The following is a 15,566-nucleotide window of genomic DNA, read 5'->3' on the forward strand; positions in this document are numbered from 1 at the left end:
TGCGAGAGAGAGAGAGAGAGAGAGAGAGAGAGAGAGACAGAGAGAGAGAGAGAGAAAACAAGCAGGGGGAGTGGGAGAGGGAGAAGGAGGCTTCTCACTGAGCAGGGACTCTGACACAGGGCTCAATCCCAGGACCCTGGGATCATGACCTGAGTCGAAGGTAGATGCTTAACAACTGAGGCACCCAGATGCCCCATCCCAAAGGCATTTTTGATGATGTTTGGAGATATTCCTGGGAATCACATAGCTGAAAATCTGAGGGTATTGCCCTTGGTATCTAGTGGGTGGAGGCTAAAGGTGCTATTAAATATCCTATAGGCAAAGGGCAGGCCCATGCAACAAAGAATGATCTGGCCCAAAATCAAAGTTACCACTGTTGAGAAACCTTAAACCATAATCCAAGAGAGATTTGAATATCAGTTTCCGTTTTGAACTACTTAAAGAGTTCTCTTTATTCATTGAATAACCCCAAAAGCTGAGCGAATAAATGATTTTGGGAGCTTAAATTAAAAAAAAAAAAAAATTAGACTGAGCAGAGCATTTCCAGCAAGGAAGGAAAAAGATAATCAGAGGCAAGAGGGACTAAAGATCATTTTTCTTCCAATGCTTGGCTGACTTCTTTTCTAAGCTGGTTTACCAGGTCCTCATTCATTTGCTCAATATGAAGGTTGAGAGATTATATCAGCCTTGAACAGGAGATGCTTTTTTCCTAAGACAGTGTTTTAGAGGAAAGGGATCCATTTCTATCAATTTGGAAGTTGCTAGAGCACATATGTATAATTTTTTAGCACTGATTATCCATCATTTTTCAAGTGATACTTAAATGTCAAGCATGTTCTAATAAGGTTATGTAATAAATCTGTTTTGTATTCTCCAAATGATTTTGAGGGTGAGGTACTAGAACAATGGCCACTTCAGAGGACTGAAGGCTGTTTCTGGTGGTTTCTCATGGCAAATATTGGAAGAGGGTGCTTTGTGGGGATGTTGTCATATACATCTGCACTCTGTTTTTCCAGCTCCCATGCCAAAACACATGTATGGACACACTGAGAGTTTGCTTACATTGTGAATATCTAATTTAGTAACAAAAGTAGAAAGTAAGAACATTACTTTGTTTAGGAAAAAGTTATCCTTTTTAGAATAATAAGATTTTTCAAACCTTTTTATTTTGGGAATGCAAATCAGCTACTTTTTCCTTCTAATGCAAGAAACTAGCTCGTTAGAAAAGCTGGCCAATTTACTTTGTATGACACAGGCATACCTTTTTCCTTGTCAGTTTGGAAGTTCTAATGACCTAATTTGATAAATTGGAGTGATAGCAAGGTTCCCATCTAAGTATTTTATTTATGCTAATAAAGATTTCTATTTTACATTTCATCTAAAATTTAAAGGTTTTGTACTTGTGTTTTGATAGAACAGTGCCATTTATTTCTGACTTCTTATTTATGGAAATGGCTGTATTGTAGATTTCTATTCTTGGAACTGGAAATACAGATAGGCAAGTCATAAAAATAGCAAAGCATTTATTTCAGAAAATACCCTGAATACAGTAATTGGTCACTAAAAAGATAAGGTTGTAATTATGGCTTTTCCGAGAAATGAGAATCTGAAGATTTTTATAATGAGATCATTTCTATTATCTGGCAGGCTTCATTTTCACAAATTCTATTTTAATATACATATGGGTTATTTCATTCTAGGATATTTTATTTCTACTATCTAGGGGACTATAGCCTTTCTTTCATCTATGAAAGTGAATGTATAATATCCTGATAAGTTTAATATACTCTTTATATTATGGTGTTAGTCATGCAGAAAAGCACATGAATAATTGAAATATCTTTTCTCTAAAAGGAGACATTGTATTATAATTAGATCATTAACTGTAGTGAATTGGTTATATTTGCAGGATTTTAAAATAATCTGTATTTTCTTGGTCATGAACCCCTAGATTATATCTAGACAAAAGAAAAGAGACTTCATAAAATTTTCTGACCATTTTGGTGAGAAATTTGGTTTTTCTTTGTTTTCTTGTATTAGTATTTAATTCCAATGAATACATATTTTTAAAAAGATTTTTACTTATTTATTTGAGAGGACGGGAGGGCCACAAGGAGAGGGAGAGATAGTCTTAAGCAGATTCCCCACCAAGCAAGGAACTGGATCCCGAGATCACCACCTGAGCCGAAACCAAGAGTCAGAAGCTCAACTGACTTCACTACCCTAGTGCCCCCCAATGAATAAATATTAATAGTTGTCTGTAGGTCATCTTTGTGTGAGGCTATGCACTTTTGATGAATTTTTCCCAATGAATTATTTAAATTTTGGGGTTGAGGTGATGTAGAAGTCATTCATGTACCATTTTTTCCCCTTAACATTATTTTCTTTTTCTATTGGCATAGTATTTTAATTTGAAGCAAAAGATCATTCCCTGGAACCTTAAGGAATTTACAACACTTTTAAACACGTTCAGCTCCTTTGGAATCCTTTGTTCTCTGTATATCCATACTGCTATGATTGCTGGAAGTCAGAGCATCCTTGGTACCCTTTTTTCAAGATGCCATTATTTTTTTAAGTGAGGGAAAGCCTACTTTAAATGCCTTGGTGTGACTGTCAACAGTGTATGCATTTGGCATTATCATCTGATCTGTTGTATGACTTTGATTTACATGCTAATAAGAAATTATGACTTGTTAACTTGTTCCTGTTTCAAAGTAATGCATGGAAGCATTCTTTTACAGAAAAACTTTTCAAACATTTAAAAGTTAAGCTTTACTGGCACCTGGGTGGCTAAGCTGGTTAAACATCTGCCTTCAGCTCAGGTCATGTTCCCAGGGTCCTGGGATCGAGTCCTGTATCTCACTCCCTGCTCAGTGAGGAGTTTTCTTCTCCCTCTGCCTCTGCCCTTCCCCCATGTGCTCGCATGCACTCTCTCTCTCTCTCTCTCTCTCTCTCAAATAAATAAATAAAATCTTAAAAAAAAAAAAAAGTTAAGCTTTACCTTTAAGATGTCTCCTAAGGATTGCATGTGTCGTATCAGTTAGCTTTTACTATTGAAATAATAGAGGACCGTCTTGGAACTCTGAACTGTGATATTTGAAGGTTTGCTAAGAACATTCGAAGGGAGAATCACTGGGTTCTAATGTATGCATATCTGAGATTTTCCTAGATACTACTAGATACTACTACTAATAATAATTAACATGTTTGATAATTTACACACCAACTACAAGTGGGTACTATTCACTCCCAACATTAGGAGAACTTGGTGCGGTTAAACTTAAAATACTCCTTTCCCCCCCCATAATGATTTGTAAGAAGTGGCAGGCAGTTCCTTATTGCTTAATGTGCATTTCCTAATTTTTATTTTTTTAAAGATTTTATTTATTTATTTGAGAGAGAGAGAGCAGGAGCAGGGGGAGGGGCAGAGGCAAAGGGAGAGGGAGAAGCAAACTCCTGCCTGATCAGGGAGCCCTATGTGGGGCTTAATCCCAGGACCCTGAGATCATGACCTGAGCCAAAGGCAGACACTTAACCAACTGAACCATCCAGGCACCCCTAATGTGTATTTCTTAATTTTTAAAATATATTTATTGACTATTTTTATTTTTGTTTTCTATGAATGGCATGTTCTTATGTTTTATTCTTTCTTAAATGAATTGTTGACCTTTCAGTTTTGTTTTGTAGAACTTTTTTTTCCAATTATATGGATTAAAAACTCATAAAATCATATGACTTGTCTTTTAGTAGTTATCAGAGATTTCCTTTAAAATTTTTTTTTTTTTTTTTTTTTTTTTAGTAGGATCCATGCCCAGCATGGGGAGCCCAATGTGAGGCTTGAACTCACAACTGTGAGATCAAGACCTGAGTGAGATCAAGAGTCCCAACTGTTCTTTTTTTTTTTTTTTTTTACATTGATCACTATGGCAGAGGCTTGTCTGTTTTATTAACATTTTTAAGAAACATCTTCTGTGTTTGATTACTCTACACGTTCATTTCTTTGTTTTCTATCTTATTACCACATACTGCCTTCAATACTTCTTTCCTTCAATTTGGATTTAGTCTTTTGTTCTTTTTCTAAGTTCTTAAATCACTTAAGTAAATGGTAATTTTTAATCCTTGTTATATTTCAATATATACAGTCAGGCCTATGAATCATCTTCTAAGTTTTAATTTAGCTGGATTTTAAAAGTAGTTCTAATTATTTAGCAATACTCCTTATACTGTTTTAAAGAAAGATTTTATTATTTATTTATTTATTTGAGAGAGAGCACATAAGCAGGAGAGCAGCAGGGAGAGGGAGAAGCAGGCTCCCTACTGAGTAGGGAGCCAGATGTGGGACTCAGTCCCAGAACCCTCGGACATGACCTGAGCTGAAGGCAGACACTTAACCGACTGAGCCATCCAGGCGCCCCTCATTATACTTTTTTAACCTATAAATTATTTACATGTATTGATTATTTTTCTGATGTATGAACTTTGGGGACCCACTTTTGACATTACTTTCTAGTTGTACTATGTATTACGTTAGGAAAAAGTAGTTTTTTAGTATTTTTGGTTAAGATTTGTTTTGTGACCTAAGACCTGGTCAGCTTTTTTTTTTTTTTTTAAGATTTTATTTATTTATTTGACAGAGAGAGATCACAAGTAGGCAGAGAGGCAGGCAGAGAGAGAGGGGTAGAAGGAAGTAGGCTCCCTGCTGAGCAGAGAGCCCAATGCAGGGCTCGATCCCAGGCCCCTAGGACCATCACCTGAGCTGAAGGCAGAGGCTTTAACCCACTGAGCCACCCTGGTCAGCTTTTTAAATGTTTCATAATTGCTTTCCAAGCGTTCATATGTCCTGATTTTTTGGTGTAAACTTACATATGTATTTCTTAATTCAGCCTTCTAAATTATATTATTAATATTTGTTAATTGTCTATCTGATCTATTAATTGCTTGTTGGTGGTCTAAGTTTGTTTAAGTCTCTCATTTTTATTGTAGATTGTCTAAATTTTCCTTATAGTTCTTTCACCTAGAAATATTTTGCATTTATGTTAGGTGACTCTGAATTGTTATTTTTTTTGGTACATTGCTTCTTTCACCATAGATAATGACCTTATTTATCTCTAATATTTTTTTGCTTTGAAAACAGTTTTTCATGATATTCATATAACTAGGTTTACTTTGCTTAGTACTTCTTTTGCATATCTTTGTCATCTCATTACCAGTAATATCTTCTGTGTAATTATGTTTTACTACTATTATCTGTAAAAAGAATTTAGCTGAAAATTTTCCCTCTTCGGTTTTTTGGTTATTTTTCTTCTTAATGTATGACCCTAAGAACATACAATTCTGGATTATAAACTCACCTGAAATGATTTTTCCAAATGGATATTAATGTTATTGATTTAATATGTAGTTAGGTTTGTTTTGTTTGCCTTAGTTAATTGTCATATTTAGTAATTATTTTATTTAATTAGAACAGTGTCTCTCAGGGCGCCTGGGTGGCTCAGTGGGTTAAGCCTCTGCCTTCGGCTCAGGTCACGATCTCAGGGTCCTGGGATCGAGCCCCACATCGGGCTCTCTGCTCACCAGGGAGCCTGCTTCCTCCTCTCTCTCTCTCTCTGCCTGCCTCTCCGCCTACTTGTGATCTGTCTGTCAAATAAATGAATAATATCTTAAAAAAAAAAAAAAAGAACAGTGTCTCTCCTCACTCTCCTGTCATTCAGTCTGAACCAATATTAGCTTTCTAAGTGTTCATCTTTACTAATAGGTCTGATTTAGACTTATTGCTTGATTTATCAGCTTATTATATTCTTTGATGCACACCTTTGTGATAATTGATGAACTATTTCTTCTTTCCCTCTCTGTACTTTATTTCCCCATTTTTTGTTATTTTGTTATTTCCACATTGTCAAATCATATGGTGTTTATTTACCCCTATGCTACTTATGTTTTTTAAAAATACTTTTTGGGTGACTGGGTGGCTCAGTTGGTTAGGCATCTGCTTTCAACTCATAAGATCGAGTCCCACTTGGGGATCCCTACTCATTCCACTTCATTTGCCAATAATGGCAAATGATGGTAGACCAGGTATTAAGATAACCTCTCAAATTCGGGGATGCCTCAGTGGCTCAGTCAATTAAGCATCTGACTCTTGATTTCAGCTTGGGTTATGATCTCAGGTCCTGGGATTGAGCCCCGCATCAGCCTCCATGCTCAGTGGGGAGTCTGCTTGAGATTCTTTCTCCCTCTCCCTCTATGCCTTCTGCTTATGTGTTATCACTGTCCCTTTTATCCTAAACTGCAAGTATTTCTGAAAATACAATTCTGTTAAAAATTCTGTGGGTTTCCTATGAATCTTAGTGGGGACTCATTCCATTAGATAAGAGCCAGGTCCACAGATCTCTTCAGGATAAGCCCCCTGCCCTCTCTCTTAACCTCCTGCTGAGAGAGTTGAGGGATAAAGCTCTTAAGCTTCTTAGAAATGCTGTTGTTGGGAGATATGTGCCAGTGAGGTATACCCATATACACTTTCGAGTGCCTTTTGTCTGACTGAATGGTACTCTTAAGCACCAATTTAGTGCTCTCTGCAGTCTTAAGGAATAATTTTAATAAAGATTGAAGCTGCAACTCTGCTTCATCTTTAGACCAAGTTTTCCTGGCAGTGCTCTGATTTCACATTACTTGGAAGACATTCCTTAATTTTAGTATCATTTGTGATCTGGTAAGGCTGGGATTCTTCAAACTAGCAAGTCCAGTCTCCTTTTGATACAACAGCTCTTTTTATTTTTTTTCCCCTTATCTCTAGTCTCTCCCATATTATTATAAGTACCAAGAGTAAGTGAGCTTTAATATTATGATTAAACCTTTGCTATGTCACCTGGCTCTTTAGGTACATTTTCTAATTTCTGTAGAGCTACAAGTCATAGTAATGCTAAACTTTCTGTCACTATACAAGGAAGATTCCCTTTCCTTCAGTTTCCAATGTGTTCCTCACTTCCCTTTAAAGTCTCATTAAAAGCCTCTTCACTATATAGACTTCTACCCATAGTCTGTCCAAGGCATTTTAGGCTTTCACTAACAATCTTTTCAAAGTCTTTGCAGATTTTTCCACTGCTACTTCCAAAGGCAAACTCATATTTTCATTCTTCCCTGTGAGAACATATCCACTCACAGCTATGAAAATCTGCATTTGCTATCTCTTGCTATGTAACAAATTACCTCAAAATGTAGTGACTTCAAACAATGAAAACTTATTATTTTTTGCAGTCTTTGAAGTCCAGGAATGATTAACTCAGTAATTCTGGACTCAGGTTTCTCACAAGATTTACACTCAACATATTGGCCAAGGCTGAAGTTATCTGAAGACCTGACAAGAGTTGGAGCTTCTGTTTCAAAGATGGCTCACTTACATGGCTTTTGGCAGAAGTCTCAGTTTCTTATCCTTTCCTTAGAGCTGCCTGAGGACCCTTATGTCATGGCAGTTGGTATTCCTCAGAGTGAGTGAGTCCTGAGAGAGAGAGAGAGGGAGAAAGCCATGCTATTTATTTATACATTTAAAAAAAATATATTTATTTATTTATTTTGGGGGGATTGGGGCAGAGGTAGAGGAAGAGGGAGTCTTAAGCAGATTCTCTAACATAGAGAGTGATGCTCAACCCTGAGATCATGACCTGAGCCAAAAGCAAGGGTCAGTTGCTTAACTAACTAACACCCAGGCATCTTAGAAGCCATGCTTTTTAAAAATGACCTAGTTTCCTAGTTTCTGGATTTTGTTTTTTTACATTTGTGAGGAGTCACTAAGTTTAGCCCTCACTCAACAAGAGGGAAGTTAGGCTAGACCACTTGAAGGGAGATATATAAAAGAATTTTAGACGTATTTTTAAACCACCCATTCCAACTTTGTTTTAGTTTTTTACTTTTATTTTTTTCAAAGGATTTTACTTATTTATTTGACAGAAAGAGAGAAGCGGAGAGAGAGAGGCAGGCCGAGGGAGAGGGAGAAGCAGGTGCCCTGCTGAGCTGAGACTCTGACGAGGCTTGATCCCAGGACCTTGGTATCATGACCTGAGCCAAAGGTGGACATTTAACTGACTGAGTCACCCAGATACCCCCCCATATCTTTGTTTTAATCTTAGATCTATAGTTCAATAAGTTCACTGCTCACCATTAGTTCTTCTTCCGAAGTTGCCCAACAATTTACTGGTTGAGTGATTTTTCCTACTGAATTCTTCCAGAAGAACACATGGGTAGAGTATTTCCTGAGTTTGACATTTTTTGTATTGTCTTGTTCCTGAAAGTAGGCTGGGCTAGATGAAAGCTTGTGCTTACACTCATTGCCTTGAGTACCGTATACATATTGCTTGACTGTGCTTTGGAGTTGAGTGTGTTTCTGTGTGGAAGATTATGACAATCTGATTTTTTTCCTTTATAAGTAACTTGGGTGTTTTTTGTTTTGTTTTTGTTTGTTTGTTTGTTTGTTTTGCCCAGAGATCCAGAACATTATTTTCTTTATATTTTAAGTTTAATAATTTTATCAGTGTATGCCTCAGAGTTAACATTAATTATATGATGCCTGCTTGCAATATATACACATGACTTTTTTATTTCTAGAAATTTTCTTAATCTTGAATTATGATTTTAAATACTTCTGTTTAATTGTTTTAGTTTTCTTCTTCAAGAAAAAATACACACATATTATATATATATGTATGTATACACACACACACACACACACACACACACACACACATATATATATATATATATATATAATTGTTATGAATTGAATTCTGTCCTTTCCTCCCTCCCCAAAAAAGGTATGTTGAAGTCCTAACCCCCAATACCTTAAATATGACCCTATGTGGAAATATGGTCAGAGCATATATAATTATTAAGTTAATAATTGCTAGAGTAGGTTGTATCCCTAATCCAATATACTGGTATTCCTCATAAGAAGATGGTCATGTGAAGATTGAGACAGAAAGCCATGTGGCAATGAAGATAGAGACTGGAGGTATATAGACAAGCTAAGGAACACCAAAGATTGCATGTGAACCACCAAAAGCCAGGACAAGGCAAGTAAAGCCTCCCCTAAAGGTTTTAGAGGAAGCACGGCCCTGCAGATACTTTGGTTATGGGCTTCTAGCTTTCAGATAATAAATTTCTGTTGTTTTAAGCACTCAGTTTGTAGTACTTTGGTGCTATCACCCTAATAAACTAATATATCAATCTTCTTTGCCTGACTTTCACTTGAATCTTGTTGTCTCTGATTCTTTTTATTATTTGTTTCAATTTTTTTTTTTAAGGATTCTTTGTGTTGTTATGTGAAGAGCAGTTTCTTTAGTATATAATGCATTTTTGTGTCCAGGCTCTCCCTAAGTTTTAGAATCCATCTTGTTTCAGTAGGACCATACTATTATCTGCTCCCTTCCTTCCCTTTCATTTACTAGCAGGTGCTACCTCTAAACACACTGCCTCTGCCTTCCAGAGTGTATCCCTCTCTCCTCCACCAGATGCATGTTCCAGAACTCTTTATTATAATTCCCCTTTGCCAGTGTTCGACCCACCAGGCATCAGACCTGCTTTCAGAAGTTTCTTTTCAGTGTAGAGCTCTTTTCTTTGGGAGATTTATCCCAACTGGTCCCGTGTTCCAACTCTGCCAAGGTTTTGCTCATGGTTTTGTGCATTTCCTGCTAGACTCCCCAAAGTGCTCTGGTCTGGTGTTTGGATATTGTACCCCTTTTACATATAAATTGGAGTTTTGTGAAACTTTTCTTTTTAGTAACACTGTGAGTAGTGGTTATAAATGCTTTTACTTAGAAGTCTATTTATATGGAAATCTGTAATCTGACATCTATATTATGTAGAGAACTGAAGTGAAGCTCAAACAGTAGGTCTCCTAACTTAAAGGATCTGTATTCTCCTTTGTTTGGAGTAGACACAATGACTGTCTTGATTTCTTGAAAATAAGGATCATTGATGTTTTGAGAGTTCTTTGATTTTATGAAGTCAATATGGCCTCCACTTCTGTTTTATTAATTCACAGGTTTTGAAAGTCATAGTGGAATTTATATTGCTTACGTAGGATGCAGGTAGGTATGGGTCAAATTCAGGGCTCATATTTGACAGAGGCCAAGATCCTCAACTTCTCCAAGCCCCATTTCCCTTACTTTCAGAATGGTTTTAATATTAGCTATTTTGCATTATTGCTCTAGTTCTATATTTGATAATTTATGTGAGCATACTATTTTTAGCATGGAGCCTTGTATGTTAAAGAAATTGATAGAAGTTGTTATTCAAAATAACATTAATATTATAGTCAGTGAACCAATTATATGTAGGCTACTTTGGCTTATTAGCTATTTTAGCATTATGAAATTGTTTTAAGCCATAAAACCCTTTTGAAGTCTTGGAATATATCCACCTGTCAAAGGAAACTGAGAAGGCGATTAAAAAGCATTGGTTAGAAAAAGATACTTGCGAATTCATTTTCTCACTTAGCTTAGAATGACACATGCTGATACATTTTGTTTTGGCAGTCTTGAGTTTTCTAAAGCTTTGGACTAAAATGAAAACAATTGAATTGGAAACTTAGTATCATCCACTTCAACTATAGTGCAATAGCTTCTGCTATGGACTCAAGTGCATTTAAAGGGAATATATTCCTAGGTACACTGTTTACATTCTACTCAGAAAATAATAATATTTCCCTCAGATCCAGTCTAAGGACCTCATTTAATTCTTTTACAGGAATTCAAAGCTTGTAAAGAGAATTGATGGTGTAGAAGACTGAATATTTTTATTCTGTGGAAAACAGAGACAAGTCGAGTTGCTACCCAGTTTGTATGAGAATATTCTGGTGTTATCATATTTGTTTCAGCCATAATTTAGGGAAGTGGTTCCCAAACCTGGCTGGCTATTAGAACTACCTAAGGAACTATTCAAGCAAATATATCCCTCAGTATTTCCCATACCTAGTGAAACATCATCTATCTCTTATAAATATCCTCAGGTGATTGGTGAAATCTTTTTATTTTATTTTATTTTTTATAAACATATAATATATTTTTATCCCCAGGGGTACAGGTCTGTGAATCGCCAGGTTTACACACTTCACAGCACTCACCATAGGATTGGTGAAATCTTAATTCAAGATGTTTCAGGTTAGTCTGTATTTCCTTGGATTTGAATTAAAATACCAAAATGTAGGTTGTATTGTTTGGGGTGTTAGAAGAACTACTACAAGCTGCTTTTCAAAGTGTGGTCCACAGACCAGTAGCATCAGCCTCACCCGGAAGCTTGTTAGAAATGCAGAATTTATGCCTTTCCTCAGATATGGTCTATAAAACATGCATTTTAACACAATCCCAAAGTGGTTTGTGTGCACATCAAAGTTCTAAAAACACTGACAAGAACCTTCATGGAATAGGTTTTGACCTTTTTATCCAAAAACTGAACATAAAAATTCCATATACCAACCAGAGTGGAGATGCAAAATCAAAAGGCAAAATATTGTTGGTTGGTCTATATACAACATAAAGTTTTTATTGTAATTGTAATTGTAAAAAAAAACTAGTTCATTGTTTAGTCTGAAGCTAGAATTGAGTTTGCCCACTACCACTCATTGTTTCTATGTTGTTTATAAAGATTTGTAGTTAGGAAGCTGGAGGTCTTAGTTTGAATTGTACTTTATTCTTATCTTACTGACAGGTGAAATTTGTAATAGAGGCAGCATCAATTGCAGCAAAGTATAAACTAAAAGCAAAGCATTTATCCTACCCTTTCTGAGAAAAAACATTTTGCAATGTGGTACACTTTATTTGGTGAACAATTTAGTTTACTAGTTTCTGCCAGGCTTTCCCAATTAGCCCCACTGATCATCCTTGCCACACTGGCTCTTCTCTCTTAAATGTCTTTCTTGTGACAAATGATTTAATTTTTTTTTCATTCTTCAAATTTCACTTCCTTGAGGGCAACTTGTATTTCTTGCTTTTTGTAGCTCCCAATGTCCTCATCTGCCCCACCCCCCATTCCTAATATAGTTCTTAACAGGGTGATGGGTATTTAAAGTGATTGCATATCCTGATTTAACTGGAGCAATTCTGGAATAAATCTGCCATCCTACAGTAATTATATACCGCAGCCACTTTCACTTTCAACAATGTCCTGGTCAGAACTATACATTATATGGTCTCCTCTCTGTAATGAAGATGAAACTGAACTGTGGTTAATTTTGTAAGGAGATCTTTTCCTTTAGAGGAACCTCAATAGCTTTTGCTAAGTGAGACTTGCCCAGCATCCCTTCAGGTTACGCTACCCCCATTCCTTCCTTCTTTCTTTGCCATAGCTGTCTTTGATCAGTGTGAAGAAACCAATATTCAAAGGATCAGGAATGAATTGTGAAACTTCTTTGGAAATACAGTATACTAGAAATAACTCACTGCCTATTGTAGCCATTTAATTTTATTTGAATTTCTTATTATGGTTTAATATTTTTAAAGTTATGTATTATACACACTATGGGTTTTTTTCCAGGTTTCTTGAGGCATAATTGAAAAATAAGATTGTCAGGTACTTAAAGTATACAACACGATGATTTGATATACATAAAGAGTGTGAAATGATCCCCCCCCCCACTGAGTTAATTAAGACATCCATCACCTCACATATTTAATTTTTGTTGTTTTTGAGAACATTTAAGTTCTACTCTCTTAGCAAATTTTAACTATGCAATACAGTGTTACAATTATAGTTACTATATTATACATTACATCCTCAGACCCTATTCTTTTTTTTTAAGAGGTGGGGAAGGGGCAGAGGGAGAGGGAAAGAGAGATTTTAAGCAGGCTCCATGCCCAACATGGAGCCCCATACAGAGTCAATCTCATCACCCTGAGATCATGACCTGAGCCAAAATCAAGAGGTAGATAGATGCTTAACTAACTGAGCCACCCAGGTGCCCTAGACCTCATTCATCTTATTGCTAAAAGTTTGTATCCTTTTACCAACCTATCCTTATTTTTCCCACCCTGCAATCTCTAGCAACCAATTTTTTATTCCCTGTTTCTATGGGTTTGACTTATTATTATCTTTTAGATTCCACATATAAGCAAAACCATGCAGTCTTTGTCTTTTTCTGTCTAGCTTATTTCACTTAACATAATGCCCTCAAGGTTCAACCATGTTGTCACAAATGACAGTATTTTTAAACATTGAGTAATATTCCATTATATATTTATGCCACACTCTTTATCCATTCACCACTGATGGACACATAGGTGGTTTCAGTTATCTTGGCTATTGTGAAAAATGCAGTAATGGACACGGGAGTACAAATATGTCTTCAGGAAATGATTTTGTTTCCTTTGGGTTAATACCCAGAAGTGGAATTGCTAGCTCACATGGTAGCTCTACTGGGGAAACTCCATACTATTTTCCACTGTGGCTGTACCAGTTTACCTTCCCACTAACAGTAGATGAGAGTTTCCTTTTCTCCACATCCTCACGAGTATTTGTTATTTCTTGTCCTTTGGATAATAGTCATCCTAACAAATATGAAGTGATATCTCATTTGTGGTTTTGATTCACATTTCCTTGATGACTAGTGATGTTAACCACCTTTTTATATACCTGTTGGCCATTTGTATCTCTTCTTTGGAAAACATGTCTACTTAGATCCTTTGTATATTTTTTTAAAATATATTTTTTAAGATTTTATTTATTTATTTGACAGATCGAGATCACAAGTAGGCAGAGATGCAGGCAGAGAGAGAGAAGAGGAAGCAGGCTTCCTGCAGAGCAGAGAGCCAGATGAGGGACTCGATCCCAGGACCCTGAGATCATGACCTGAACCGAAGGCAGAGGCTTAGCCCACTGAGCCACCCAGGCACCCCCCTTTGTACATTTTTTAATTGGGTTACTTGTTTTTCACTATTTAGTTGTATGAGTTCCTTGGTACATTTTGGGGTATTAACCCCTATCAGATATGAAATTTGCAAATATTTTCTTCCACTCCATTAGTTGCCCTTTCATTTTGTTGATGGTTTCTTTTGCTGAGTAAAAGCTTTTTAGTTTTATGTAGTCCCATTTGTTTTAGTTTTTGTTGCCTGGGCTTTTTGGAGTTTTACCTAAGAAATCGTTGCCCAGACAAGTGTCAAGGGTGTTTTCCTCTATGTTTTCTGCTAAGACTTTCATGGTTTCAGGTATTATGTGGTCCTATGTTCAAGTCTTTAATCCATTTTGGGTTGATTTTTGTGTGTGGTGTAAGATGGGGGTCCGGTTCCATTATTTTACATGTGGCTGTCCAGTTTTTCCAGCACTATTTGTTAAAGAGACTTTTTCCCCCTCAATATATATTCTTAGCTCTTCTGTTGAAAATTACTTCATGTATGGGTTTATTTCTAAGCTCTCTTTTCTATTCCATTAATCTGTGTTTCTATTTTCATACTGATACTGAAAAGTTTTGGTGACTATAGCATTGTAACGTTTGTGCTATTTGTTTTTTAGGGCAATATTTTTCTCTGTGCTTTTTGGTGGTTCCTCCTTCATCCTTTTCTTCATGCCTCCTTCATCCATAATCTATCCCTTTCAAAGTAACCGAAGTTAATAACATAGTAGGTATCCTTCTCTATTTTCCTTCATAATCATAAAACAAATATATACATGTTATATATTATATTTTATATTATATATGCATATGTAACATATACATACAATATATTTAATGCATATTTATACACACACACACACACACACACATTACATTTATTGGATATTTTTTTGTCATTACTTTTTCCTCTCACCAAAACCTTATAGAAATCCATTTCAGTAATTATTTTGATAGCTGCCTTTCCAGGATGTAGATGTATTACAAATTGCTTAGCCATTCCTCTGAGATTATAATTAAGTTGTTTCCAGTTTTTCTTATTATTATTTGCTGATATAAACAGTACTATAGTAAATGTTCTTTGACATATTCCCTTATATACTGATGCTTTATTTTCACTTGGAGTAGGATTGATGGGATTGATGGGTCAAAGTTTTGTGTGTATGCGTGCTTAATTTTGATAGATTTTGCCACTTTACTTCCCAAAATAATTGTAGCAATTCCTTGCATTGTTGCCCTTAATTCATTTGGTGCTCTCTGATTCCAAGAGCAAAGTTGGACCCTGGGTGCTAGAAAGGTCCTATGAGACCAGGCTGCTACATTCTACTACAATCTTTTAGTATAAATAAAAAGCCTTTTCAATATTGAAGAGAAAGTGCTGTAATTTGAGTTTTACATTAAATTAGTTGTTTTTCTGAAAAGAACAGAATTACTTGAAATCTGGACTACCACAGCAAAGCTGGGACATATGATTGTTGCATAATTTTGACACAGATTATGAAAGCTGTGCATTGTGAGCTGTGTACTAAACAGGTATAGGATTAAGAAGTTAGAATTACAGTGAGAACATTTGCTTATATTTATTTTATATTTACTCGTTTGTTCAGGATCAAATAAGGATAAGTTCTGAGGATGGTTTGTGTGACTGAAGTACAATTTAAATGATTTGGCAACTTCTTCCTAAAGGGAAATT

Source organism: Enhydra lutris, unplaced genomic scaffold, assembly GCF_002288905.1.
Source record: "Enhydra lutris kenyoni isolate GAN:26980312 unplaced genomic scaffold, ASM228890v2 scaffoldscaffold49, whole genome shotgun sequence".
Classification (NCBI taxonomy): Eukaryota; Metazoa; Chordata; class Mammalia; order Carnivora; family Mustelidae; genus Enhydra; species Enhydra lutris.